Here is a 14105-nt window from a genome sequence, read left to right as displayed (position 1 = left end):
CAGACATATCGACTCACACACACAAACAAATGGACTTACACACACACGCACATATGGACTCACACACGCATAGACATCCACTTTAGATACACACACATAGAGTTACACACACATATATCGACGTACACACACATCGACTCACACACAGACATACGTGGACTAACACACACATTGACGTAAACATACATGTTCTTACACACACATTGCCCTACACACACATACACATATGGACTGTGACACAGAAATCTACTTTAGATACAAACACATGGATTAACACATATATCGACTCACACACACGCACTGACTTACACACACGCATCGAGTGACACACACACACATGTATGGACTTACACACACATGTGGACTTACACACACACATATGGACTGACACACACATACACATCGACGTACACACACACATCGACTTACACACACACATCGACTGACACACATAGACACACAAACGCACATTGACTTACACACTCAGATGGAGCCATGCACACATCGACTAACACACACATGGACTAACATACACACAGCGACGGATACGCACACAAATGGACTGACATGCACACTTGGACTGACACACACACAAACACTTCGACGTAAACACACACACATAGGGCGTTGTCCGTTAGAAAAAGACAGACACACACATGGACCTACACGCACACACACATCGACTCAAACACACACACACATCGACTCACACACACACATCGACGTGCGCAGTAATCCCTAATCATGGCCCAGCTATCAGTATCGCAGTACTATGTTTGAGTAAATAGTGTGACGTGAGCAATCGAAACAATAGAAATGCATTGAAGAAATAAGCAGAAATAAGTGTAAATTAAAGAGCAGCAATATGCATAGGTAAGTTGAGAAGCAGGCTATAGTGTAGATTATAGACTGCCAGTACGCCGACTCAATGCCATAAGCATTGCTATAGTCGACATTAAAAGCTGGCAATACAGGCAGCAGCTGAAAAAGCAGAATACAGTCGACATTAAAGGCTGACAGTACACTGAGTGAGGTAAAGAAGCAGGTAACAGATTATAGACTGGAATACACTTAGAATGGGCAAAATCAAAATTAGCAGTGTAGATAATAGAGTGGCAATGCACTGACGTTAATTAATCAGCAGGCAGCAGGCCACATGACAGACTGGCAGTAGACCGTCGCAGCGACGTAAAAAGTCAGCAAAACATTGAATATTTAGCAACGTAATAATGAAGAATTAGTTTTGTGCACACAAACATTATTATTGTAATATCTGCCAACTTATCAGTTTCATAATAGTAAACAATGAACCTGAGTTCATATCTGCACACAAACATAATTACAGTAATATTTGGCAACTTATTGGTTTCATAATATCTTCTTGGTTCTTTCGGTAAAGTCACGGAGAAGGAAAATAATAACAATAAAACATAATAAAATAATTTTCACGATGTTTCGGCCACAACGCAAGCAGCCGTCCTCAGGTGAAGACTAGGTCTGTCAGGGAGACAGCATCTGAATGAAACACCACCACGCTTGGAGCGTATATTTAAGCTGGGTTGGAAGGGGAAGAGCGCCTTGACAAAATAATTTGCATATCAAGAGGAATTTAGCATATTTATGGGAAATGCAGATATGTGATTAGTACTACTTGTGAAATGCGTAGGAGGTGGGCGGGGGGGTTTCAAAATCATATTATGCCCATGCATTATGCAGGATTAGCAGCATCAAAGGGAGGGGATAGGGGTAGCATTAATAAAGGGAAGGAATGTTAATAGTATGTAGCTGCAGTAAATAAACCACCACGTAAAAAGCTAAAGTATAAACTACATAGTATCATCAGTATACTAAATATACTCTCCAATAAGCTGAGCTACTAACAGTAAGTAATACATTACAATTCTACGTCACAAAAAAATATAATATGCTTCCAGCTAAACTCTTTTCTTTTACATCACATGGGTCTACCCCGTACTATATACTGCCATAGACAAACCCAACATTAAATTATAGACTGTATTACTATACACTACCCTATACCTTAGAATAATACATAGTGTAATATTACACTATGTATTATTCTATCCATCCTACTGTATATCACACTGCTGTATATTCACTATACAATTACGATACTATATATTACCTTATACATTGTATAAAACGTTACAATTTTATACTATTTATTATTATACAATCTGCTATACACTATACCATTGACCGTCGCGTGAAAGATACTAAGAGGAAGCAACGAAATATGTCAATGGGAGAGTGGTAGTAGGAGACTTGCAGCGGAGCAAAGAATCCATTCCCTGCGGAGAATACAAGATATATAGTCAATGCCAGTGAGTGGGCTGCAGTCTGAAAGTCACCGTAAACGTGAACACAATCACAATCAGTTAAGCTCCGAAATGGTTTATTACGTCCTTCCCATGATTGCGGAGCTAGAATCCATCCTCTCGGTTGAAATTGTCTCTGTGTTTGTATATGTGGATCGCCTCATGAATAAATCTCTCATGGTAGCCAGATGGCTTGCAGAGAACCTCTGTCTTGGAGAAGTCAATGTCATGTGAGCCCACTGAATTGTAATAGTGATCTGCCACGGCTGAGGTGTTTGTCCTACCGTGTTTCAGGTCTGCTTTATGTTCACGGATGCGGTCCGAGACATGTCGTTTGGTTTCTCCAATGTAAATGCTACCACAGAGGCAACTTAGTTTGTAGACGCCAGGGTACTGTATGTCTGGAACCACATCTTTTACAGACGGGACCAGATCACGGATTTTATGTACTGTGTTGAATCGGACCTGGATCATGTGTTTAATGAGGATTTTGGAGAACTTTTTTGTGACCCCAGCAATGTAGGGTAAGGTGATGGTTTTGAAAGGCTCCTCAAAAGGATCCTTCTTGATGGTTGGAGAGATGGCTTTACGGATTGTGTAGTCGGAGTAACCATTAGCCTTAAGAGCTTAGCGTACGTGTTTGAGTTCACTGGCAATGTGTTCCTGGTCGGAGATGCATTGGGCTCTATGGTATAGAGTCTTGATGAGGGAATTCTTCTGGGATGGATGGTGGTGGGAATCCGTTTTTAGGTAAGCATCCGTATGGGTGGCTTTCCTGTAGACAGAGTGGCTCATTGAACCATCAGGTCTCCTTTTAATTAGGACATCCAAAAAGGGTAGCTTGACATCTTTTTCGACTTCCATGATGAATCTGATGGCTGGGTGTATGGAATTGATGTGGTCGAGGAATTGGTCTAGAGCAGGCCGGCCATGTGGCCAGATGACAAAAGTGTCATCTACGTACCTCTTCCATAAGGTCGGGCGTAGAGTGGCAGTCTGGATGGCGTCAGTCTCAAATTTCTCCATGAACACGTTGGCTACAACCGCAGATAGGGGGGGAGCCCATTGGGGTGCCCTCAGTTTGTTTGTAGAAAGTTCCAATCCAGGTGAAGTATGTATTGGTTAAGCAGTGTCTCACCAGGGGGGTACCCCAGTATTCAGTCCTTGATGAACCAAGTCTTCAATGATTGCGATGGTGTCAGGTACACATATTCCGTTGCTTCCTCTTAGTATCTTTCACGCGACGGTCAATGGTATAGTGTATAGCAGATTGTATAATAATGAATAGTATAAAATTGTAATGTTTAATACAATGTATAAGGTAATATATAGTATCGTAATTGTATAGTGAATAAACAGCAGTGTGATATACAGTAGGGTGGATAGAATAATACATAGTGTAATATTACACTATGTATTATTCTAAGGTATAGGGTGGTGTATAGTAATACAGTATATAATTTAATGTTGGGTTTGTCTATGGCAGTATATAGTACGGGGTAGACCCGTGTGATGTAAAGGAAAACAGTTTAGCTGGAAGCATATTATATTTTTTGCGACATAGAATTGTCATGTATTACTTACTGTTAGTAGCTCAGCTTATTGGAGAGTATATTTATATTCATACTCGCGGAAGTACCCGGCTTTGCCCGGGTGAAAAATATATTTATTTAAAACCTTACATATATATACACAGATACTAAGGTATTGTCAAAGCCTGGTGGGCTGTTTGTACATTTCTCCACCAACAAATATATAAGAGGCTTGCACAAGTCCAAAAAGTTGTAGAAAGCGTGGGGTAAATAGTTGATGTCAAAAGGTTTCCGAAAATTGTGGTCTCCCCCCCCCCTCAAAAAATATCTTTATCCCTCGTAGGTATATATACTAACAACACCTTACATACAACAGAGGAAGTGGTATCTATTGACTCTGTAGTAGTATCTACTGACTGTACCGTAGTATCTACTGAGCCAGTAGTAGCTACTGACTGTGTAGTAGTATTTAGTGACTGTCGTAACTACTGACCATTGTAGAATTTACTGGGCCTGCAGTAGTATCTACCGACTATATAGTCGTAACGACTAACTGTATAGTATCGTATAGTTGTATCCACTGACTATAGTAGTAACTACTAAATCTATAGCAGTATCTACTCACTCTATAATAGTATCTACTGACTCTAGTAGCTACTCACCGTGGTAGTATGTACTGACTGTATAGTAGTATATACTGACTGTAGCAGTATTGACTGACTGTAGTGGTATATACTGACTGTTTTGGTATTTACTATAGCGGTATCTACCAACTCGATAGCAGTATCTACTATCACTACAGCAGTGCATATTGTGGTGGAACCTGCTATGATTACAGCAGTGCATACTGACTGGTGGTACCTGCTATGATTACAGCAGTGCATACCGCTGTGTTGGTACCTGTTATGATTACAGCAGTGCATATTGTCGTGGAACCTGCTATGATTACAGCAGTGCATACTGCTGTGGTGGTATCTGCTATGATGAGAGGAGTACATATTGTGGTGGTGGTACCTGGTATGATAACAGCAGTACATGCCGGGTGTGGTGGCACCTGCTATGACGACAGCAGTACATACTGTGGTGGTACCTGCTATGATGACAGCAGTACATACTGTAGTGGTGGTGGTGGTACCTGCTCTGACGAGAGCAGTACATACTGTGGTGGTGGTACTTGCTATAATTACAGCAGTGCATATTGTCTGTACTCATCATTCACCCTCACCATTAACCACTCACAACTCAACCTCACCACTCATCCTCACCACTCACCACTTACCACTCCCAATCACTACTCACCCTCACCATTCACCCTCACAACTCACCAATCTCCCTCACCAATCTCCCTCGCCACTCACCCTCACCACTCACCCTCATGACTCACTGTCACAAGCACCACTCACCCTCACCACTCACCCTCACCCCTCAACCTCACCCTCACTACTCACCACTCACCCTCACCAATCACTCTCACCACTAACCCTCACCACTCTCCCTCACCACTCTCCCTCACCACTCTCCCTCACCACTCTCCCTCACCACTCTCCCTCACCACTCTCCCTCACCACTCTCCCTCACCACTCACCACTCACTCTCACCATTCAGCCTCACCACTCACCCTCACCACTCACCCTCACCACTCACTGTCACAAGCACCACTCACCCTCACCACTCACCCTCACCACTCAACCTCACCCTCACTACTCACCATTCATCCTCACCAATCACCACTGACAAATCACCACTCACCACTAACCCTCCACCACTCAACCTCACCACTCAACCTCACCACTCACCCTCAAAACTAACCACTCTCTAACCACTCACCCTCACCACTCACCCTCACCACTCAGCACTCACCCTCCCCACTCACCACTCACCCTCACCACTCAACCTCACCACTCACCCTCACAACAACCACTCACCCTCACCGCTCACCACTCACCCTCACCAATCACCCTCACCACTCACCCTGACCACTCACCACTCATCCTCACCAATCACACCCTCACCAATCACCAATCACCACTCACCCTCACTGCTCACCCTCACTACTCACCACTCACGCTGACCCTCACCACCCACCCCTCACTAATCACCACTCACAACCACCACTCACCCTCACCACTCACAACTCACCCTCAACACTCACCCTCACCACTCACCATCACCACTCACCCTCACTACTCACCACTCATCCTCACCAATCACACCCTCAACAATCAATACTCACCCTCACCACTCACGCTCACCACTCACCCTCACCACTCACTCTTACCACTCACCACTCAACCTCACAACAACCACTCACCCTCACCGCTCACCAATCACCCTCACTACTCACCCTCACCACTCATCCTCACCAATCACACCCTCACCAATCACCACTCACCCTCACCGCTCACCACTCAACCTCACCCTCACCACTCAACCTCACCCTCACCACTCACCCCTCACTAATCACCACTCACAACCGCCACTCACCCTCCCCACTCACCATCACCCTCACTACTCACCACTCATCCTCACCAATCACACCCTCACCACTTACCACTCACCATCACCACTCACTACTCACCCTCACCAATCTCCCTCGCCACTCACCCTCACCACTCACCCTCATGACTCACCCTCACCACTCACCCTCACCACTCACTGTCACAAGCACCACTCACCCTCACCACTCACCCTCACCCCTCAACCTCACCCTCACTACTCACCACTCACCCTCACCAATCACTCTCACCACTAACCCTCACCACTCTCCCTCACCACTCTCCCTCACCACTCTCCCTCACCACTCTCCCTCACCACTCTCCCTCAACACTCACCACTCACTCTCACCATTCAGCCTCACCACTCACCCTCACCACTCACCCTCACCACTCACTGTCACAAGCACCACTCACCCTCACCACTCACCATCACCACTCAACCTCACCCTCACTACTCACCATTCATCCTCACCAATCACCACTGACAAATCACCACTCACCACTCTCCACTAACCCTCCACCACTCAACCTCACCACTCAACCTCACCACTCACCCTCAAAACTAACCACTCTCTAACCACTCACCCTCACCACTCAGCACTCACCCTCCCCACTCACCACTCACCCTCACCACTCATCCTCACCAATCACACCCTCAACAATCATCACTCACCATCACCACTCACGCTCACCACTCACCCTCACCACTCATGCTCACCACTCACCCTCACAACTCACTAATCACCACTCACAACCATCACTCACCCTCACCACTCACCCTCACCACTCACCCTCACCACTCACCCTCACCACTCACCCTCACAACAACCACTCACCCTCACCGCTCACCACTCACCCTCACCACTCACCCTCACCACTCACCAATCACACCCACCACTCACCAATCACACCCTCACCAATCACCACTCACGCTCACCAATCACCACTCACCCTCACTGCTCACCCTCACCGCTCACCACTCACCCTCACCAATTAACCTCACCCTCACCCCTTACGCTCACCCTCACCACTCACCCCTCACTAATCACCACTCACAACCGCCACTCACTCTCCCCACTCACCCTCACCACTCACCCTCACTACTCACCACTCCTTCTCACCAATCACACCCTCACCAATCACCACTCACTCTCACCACTTACCACTCACCCTCACCACTCACTACTCACCCTCACCACTCACCCTCACCATTCACCTTAACCACTCTCCCTCACCACACTCCCTCACCACTCACCCTCACCACTCATCCTCACCACTCACCAGTCACGCTCACCACTCATGCTCACCACTCACCCTCATTACTCACCCTAACCACTCACCACTCACCCTCAACACTCACCCTCACCGCTCACCACTCACCCTCACCACTCACTCTCACCACTCACCACTCATCCTCACCAATCACACCCTCACCAATCACCACTCACCCTCACCGCTCACCCTCACCACTCACCCTCACCACTCTCCACTCACGCTCACCCTCACCACCCACCCCTCACTAATCACAACTCACAACCGCCACTCACCCTCACCACTCACCCTCACCACTCACCCCTCACCACTCACCACTCACGCTCACTACTCACCCATACCACTCACGCTCAACACTCATGCTCTCCACTCACCCTCACTACTCACTACTCACCACTCACCCTCACCTGAAGACGGAAGCTTGTGTTGCCTCTGAAACGTCGTGATTTTTATTTTATTTTTATTTTATTTTACTTTTTTTAATTTTAAATTTTTACCGACGTGACTTTACCGAAAAAACCTAAGAATATGAATCCTTGCAGTCACGAAAGCTTCAAATCTAGAATTAAGAGTATATTTAGTATACTGATGATAATATGTAGTTTATACTTTAGTTTTTTTACGTGGTGGTTTATTTACTGTAGCTACATACTATTAACATTCCTTCCCTTTATTAATGCTACCCCTATCCCCTCCCTTTGATGCTGCTAATCCTGCATAATGCACGGGCATAATATGACTTTGAAACCCCCCGCCCACCACTTACGCATTTCACAAGTAGTACTAATCACATATCTGCATTTTCCATAAATATGCTAAATTCCACTTGATATGCAAATTCTTTTGTCAAGGCGCTCTTCCCCTTCCAAACCAGCTTAAATATACGCTCCAAGCATGGTGGTGTTTCATTCAGACGCTGTCTCCCCGACAGACCTGGTCTTCACCTCAGGATGGCTGCTTGCGTTGTGGCCGAAACGTCGTGAGAATTATTTTATTATGTTTTATTTTTATTATTTTATTATTTCTCTTCTACGTGACTTTACCGAAAGAACCAAAAAGATTAATCCCTGCAGTCACGAAAGCTTTAAATCGAAATATAATTATTGTTATTTCTGGCAACTTATTAGTTTCATAATAGTAAACAATGAAGCAGAGTTCCTATGTGCACACAAAAATTATTATTGTAATATCTGGCAACGTATTTGTTTTATAATAGTAAGCAATGAACCTGAGTTATTATCAGCACACAAACATTATTATTGTAATATTTGTCAACGTATTTGTTTAATAATAGTAAACAATGAACCTGAGTTCTTAGCGTAAGAAGCAAGGAAATTTGTAGTTACCATAGGCTTGGTCAGGCCTAGTCTTGTTCGGAGCCCCCGTCCTGGCTTACATTGCCGAGGCAGGTGAGGTAGGACGTTGGCAGGCTGGGGGCTGGGCCACTACCCCCACCCATCTCCCTGCCCATGCAAGAATAATGGTATGTAAGCACTATAATATTATTTACAGACTCTGTAGTATCAACTGGATGCATCGTGTTGGTTATTTAGAAAACATATGGTTAATCTCTTATGTTTTTTATTGTTTGACTTGCATCACACTGGGATTTGAGCCCACAGCATTGTAAAGTTTTTTGTAAGATTTACTGGTTTTTCCACGTCCTCACTTCAAGACGATTCTAAAGTAATCTACAACCTTCGATTCCTTTGCGCAATTTAAGAATCGATTCTTGCACGCTTGGGTTTAATTTTAAATGAATTTTAATTTCATTTGTATGTTATGTTTTCAAGTTTTCAGAAGTTTTTAAATCTATTTTTGCTCCGGGCAACGCTGGGTATTTCCCGCTAGTAGCAGTATATATCGACTCTATAGTACAAAGTACTCACCTGACAGAGAGGCCTAGTCCCATTCAGAGCCGCCGGCCTCGCCTAGATTGGCCTCTTCCCCCCCTCCCCCGCGCTACAATAGTCCTGTCTAAGCGCTATAATTTTAGTATTTACTGACCCTATAATAGTAAGTGCACACATTGGGGTGGGGGGGGGGGGGGAAGAGGACGTGACACTTTGATGAATTCACCTCAGCGTTGCGTGTACATTTTTGTGCATTTTGAACTCGAATGAGAAATCTCCCCCAGCCTCCAGTGATGACATGCTTTCGTTGCCAGGGGAAACTCCTGTCAGCGTTTTGCACATGCGCAATAGCGTGCTTTGTCCCGCGCCGGGCGGCAAAAGTAAGTAAATAAATAAAGATAAATCGCACAAAAACTCTATTTTAACTACTTTAACGTTTACGTATGGGAAAACGGAATAGCCAATTCCCAACGGGGGGCTTGGCGCGTGCTGACCGGCAAATTTTTCTTCGCGTAAACCGCATGGTTCGAGAGCCAAACCCCTCGCAAGCGTGTACACAGACAGACAGACGGACAGACAAAAAATGCCTTTTATAGGTTAGACTAGCGGGAAGTACCCGGCGTTGCCCGGGTGAAAAATATATTTCAAGACTTCTCTTGAAAACCTTACATATACATACGCAGATACTAAGGTATTATGAAAGCCCGGTGGGCCGTTTGTTCATTTCTCCACCAACAAATAAATAAAGGCTTGCACAAGTCCAAAAAGTTATAGAAAGTGTGGGGTAAATAGTTGATGTAAAAGGTTTCCAAAAATTGTGGACCCCCGCCAAAAATATCTTTACCCCCGCGAAGGTATATATACCTACACACCCTACATACAACAGAGGAAGTAGTATCTATTGACTCTGTAGTTGTATCTACTGACTGTACAGTAGTATCTACTGAGCCAGTAGTAGCTACTGACTGTGGAGTATTATTTAATGATTGTAGTAACGACTGACCATAGTAGTATTTACTGGGCCTGCAGTAGTATCTACCGACTATATAGTCGTAACGACTAACTGTATAGTATCTGCTGACTCTATAGTAGTATCCACTGACTATAGTAGTAACTATTAACTCTATAGCAGTATCTACTCACTCTATAGTAGTATCTACTGACTCTAGTAGCTACTCACCGTAGTAGAATGTACTGACTGTTTTGGAATCTACTAACGCTATATAGCAGTTCTAGATTTGAAGTTTTCGTGACTGCAAGGATTCATACTCTTAATTCTTTTGGTAAAGTCGGTAAAGTCACGTAGGTGACCATGGAGTCTATAAACTGAGTTGCAGCTGTGGTGACTGTTACATTGGGGAAACGAAACGTCATGTCTATGATTGTGTCCGCGAGCACAAGTCAGATTTGAAACACGGCAAAATTGAGTCTTCCGCCGTTGCCGATCATTGCTACAACGTGGTGGGCTCTCATGATATTGTTTTCTCCGAGACTAAGGTGTTCTGCAAACCCTCTGGCTACCATCAAAGGTTTGTACACAAAGCCATTCAGATATACAAACACAGATATAATTTAAACCGTGATGATGGGTACAAACTTACTAATCATTGGAAAGATGTTATCAACCATGCAAAAGATTTAACTACACATTTTTGGACCATCTTATCTGACAGCCACTATTTTACTCTACCGAGTGTTAACATCTCCAGCGTTTAACATTACTCTCCTTTTTCGTATTTTATTAATTTACCCACCCAGCAGCATAACAAAAGGCGGCTTAATCATATTTAATTAATTTACCCACCCAGCAGCATAACAAAAGGCAGCTTAATCCTAGCTGGCTTATCTACATATGCCATCTACATTACAAAGGCTTAGTTCCAGCAGCAGTACTGATCATCTCGCAGCCCTTCCTGGCTCCTCCCCCCCTTAACCAGTATATAAGGTCGTACCTCTTGGGACTTCTCTTCACTTGATGCAGATATTTTGCTGTGACAGTTTCACCTGAAGACGGAAGCTTGTGTTGCCTCCGAAACGTCGTGGTTTTTTTTTAATTAATTTTAATTTCATTTTTTACCTACGTGACTTTACCGAAAGAACTAAGAGTATCTATATAGCAGTATCTACCAATTCGATAGCAGTATCTACTATCACTACAGCAGTGCATACCGACTGAGGTGGTACCTGCTATCACTACAGCAGTGCATACTGACAGTGATGGCACCTGATATGACTACAGCAGTGCATACTGACTGTGGTGGTACCTGCCTTCACGACAGCAGTGCATACTGACTGTGGTGGTTCCTACTATGATTACAGCAGTGCATACTGCTGTGGTGGTACCTGCTATTACAGCAGTGCATACTGCTGTAGTGTTACCTGCTATGATTACAGCAGTGCATGCTGCTGTGTTGGTACCTGCTATGATTACAGCAGTGCATACTGCTGTGGTGGTACCTGCTATTACAGCAGTGCATACTGACAGTGGTGGTACCTGCTATGATTACAGCAGTGCATGCTGCTGTGTTGGTACCTGCTATGATTACAGCAGTGCAAATTGTGGTGGTACTTGCTATGATTACAGCAGTGGATACTACTGTGGTGGTACCTGCTATGATTACAGCAGTGCATATTGATTGTGGTGGTACCTGCTATGACTACAGCAGTGCATACTGCTGTGGTGGTACCTGCTATGACTACAACAGTGCATACTGTGTTGGTACCTGCAGTGCATACTGCTGTGGTGGTACCTGCTATGACTACAGCAGTACATACTGCTGTGGTGGTACCTGCTATGACTACATCAGTGCATACTGTGTTGGTACCTGCAGTGCATACTGCTGTGGTAGTACCTGCTATGATTACAGCAGTGCATACTGACTGGTGGTACCGGCTATGATTACAGCAGTGGATACTGACTGTGGTTGTACCTGCTACTTTACTTAATAACCAGGCTACAGTCTGCATTATAGACTGCCAGTACACTCACCCAGCTTAATAACTATTTGTACAGTCTACATTATAGACTGCCAGTACACTCACCCAGCTTAATAACTATTTGTACAGTCTGCATTATAGACTGCCAGTACACTCATTTTACTTAATAACCAGGCTACAGTGTACATTATAGACTGTCAGTACGCTCACCCAACTTAATAACTATTTGTACAGTCTACATTATAGACTGTCAGTACACTCACCCAGAGTAATAACCAGGCTACAGTCTACATTATAGACTTCCAGTACACTCACCCATCTTAATAACTATTTCTACTGTCTACATTATAGACTGTCAGTACACTCACCCAGCGTAATAACTATTTGTGCAGTCTACATTATAGACTGCCAGTACACTCACCCAGCTTAATAACTATTTGTGCAGTCTACATTATAGACTGCCAGTACACTCACCCAGCTTAATAACTATTTGTGCAGTCTACATTATAGACTGCCAGCACACTCACCCAGTTTAATAACCATTGCTACAGTCTACATTATAGACTGCCAGTACACTCACCCAGCTTAATAACCAGCCTACAGTCCACATTATAGACTGCCAGTACACTCACCCCGCTTAATAACCAGGCTACAGTCCACATTATAGACTGCCAGTACACTCACCCAGCTTAATAACCAGGCTACAGTCCACATTATAGACTGTCAGTACACTCACCCAGCTTAATAACCAGGCTACAGTCTACATTATAGACTGCCAGTACACTCACTCAGCTTAATAACTATTTCTACTGTCTACATTTAAACTACTCTATAAGTAACTTATATTAAACGGGAATAGGCCGATTCTAAAGGAATCTACAACCTTCGATTCCTTTGCGATTCCTGGCGTGCTGGGGGTTTACATTTTTAATTACAGAGTTTTATTTTCATTTGTATGTTATGTTTTAAAGTTTTCAGAAGATTTTAAATGTATTTTTCCCCCGGGCAATGCTGGGTATATCGAGTTTATAGCCCAAAGTCTTCGCCTGACAAGTGTGGGGTGTAGAGGCCTAGTACCGTACAGAGCCTCCGGCCTCGCCTAGATTGCCCAGCCGGCCGAGGCCGAGGCTGGGTGCTGGGCCGCTCCCCCCCCCCCCCGCGCTAGAATAATACTGTCTAATCGCTATAATTGTATTATCTACCGACCCTATAATAGTAGTTGCACACATTGGGGTGGGGGGGGAGAGAGAAGAGGACGTGAAACTTTGAAGAATTAACCTCAGCGTCGCGTGTTAATGCGTGTGCGTATTTTTAACGCCAGTGAGAAATCGCGACCGCCCTCCAGCGACGGCGCGCCGCCCGTTGCCAGGGGCAACCGCCCTCGGTCGGGGTCTCGCGCATGCGCAACGGCATGCTTCGTCATGTGCCGGCTGGCAATAATAAATAAATAAATAAGATAAAATGCACCAAATCGATAATTAAACCGCTTTAAAGTTTAGGGACAAAAATACGGAAATGCCTATTCCCATCGCGGGGCTCGGGGCGCGCCCACCGGCAAATTTTTTCCGTCCTAAACCCCACGGCCCGAGCGCCAAATCCCTCGCAAGCGAGCGTACGCAGAGGGACAGACAGACAGACGGTCAGACAAAAAGTGACTTTTATAGGTAAAGAGAAGAA

The sequence above is a fragment of the Lampetra fluviatilis genome, chromosome 55 (genome assembly GCF_964198595.1).
Source record: "Lampetra fluviatilis chromosome 55, kcLamFluv1.1, whole genome shotgun sequence".
In the NCBI taxonomy this organism is placed as follows: Eukaryota; Metazoa; Chordata; class Hyperoartia; order Petromyzontiformes; family Petromyzontidae; genus Lampetra; species Lampetra fluviatilis.
Note: the sequence above shows the minus strand (reverse complement) of the source record.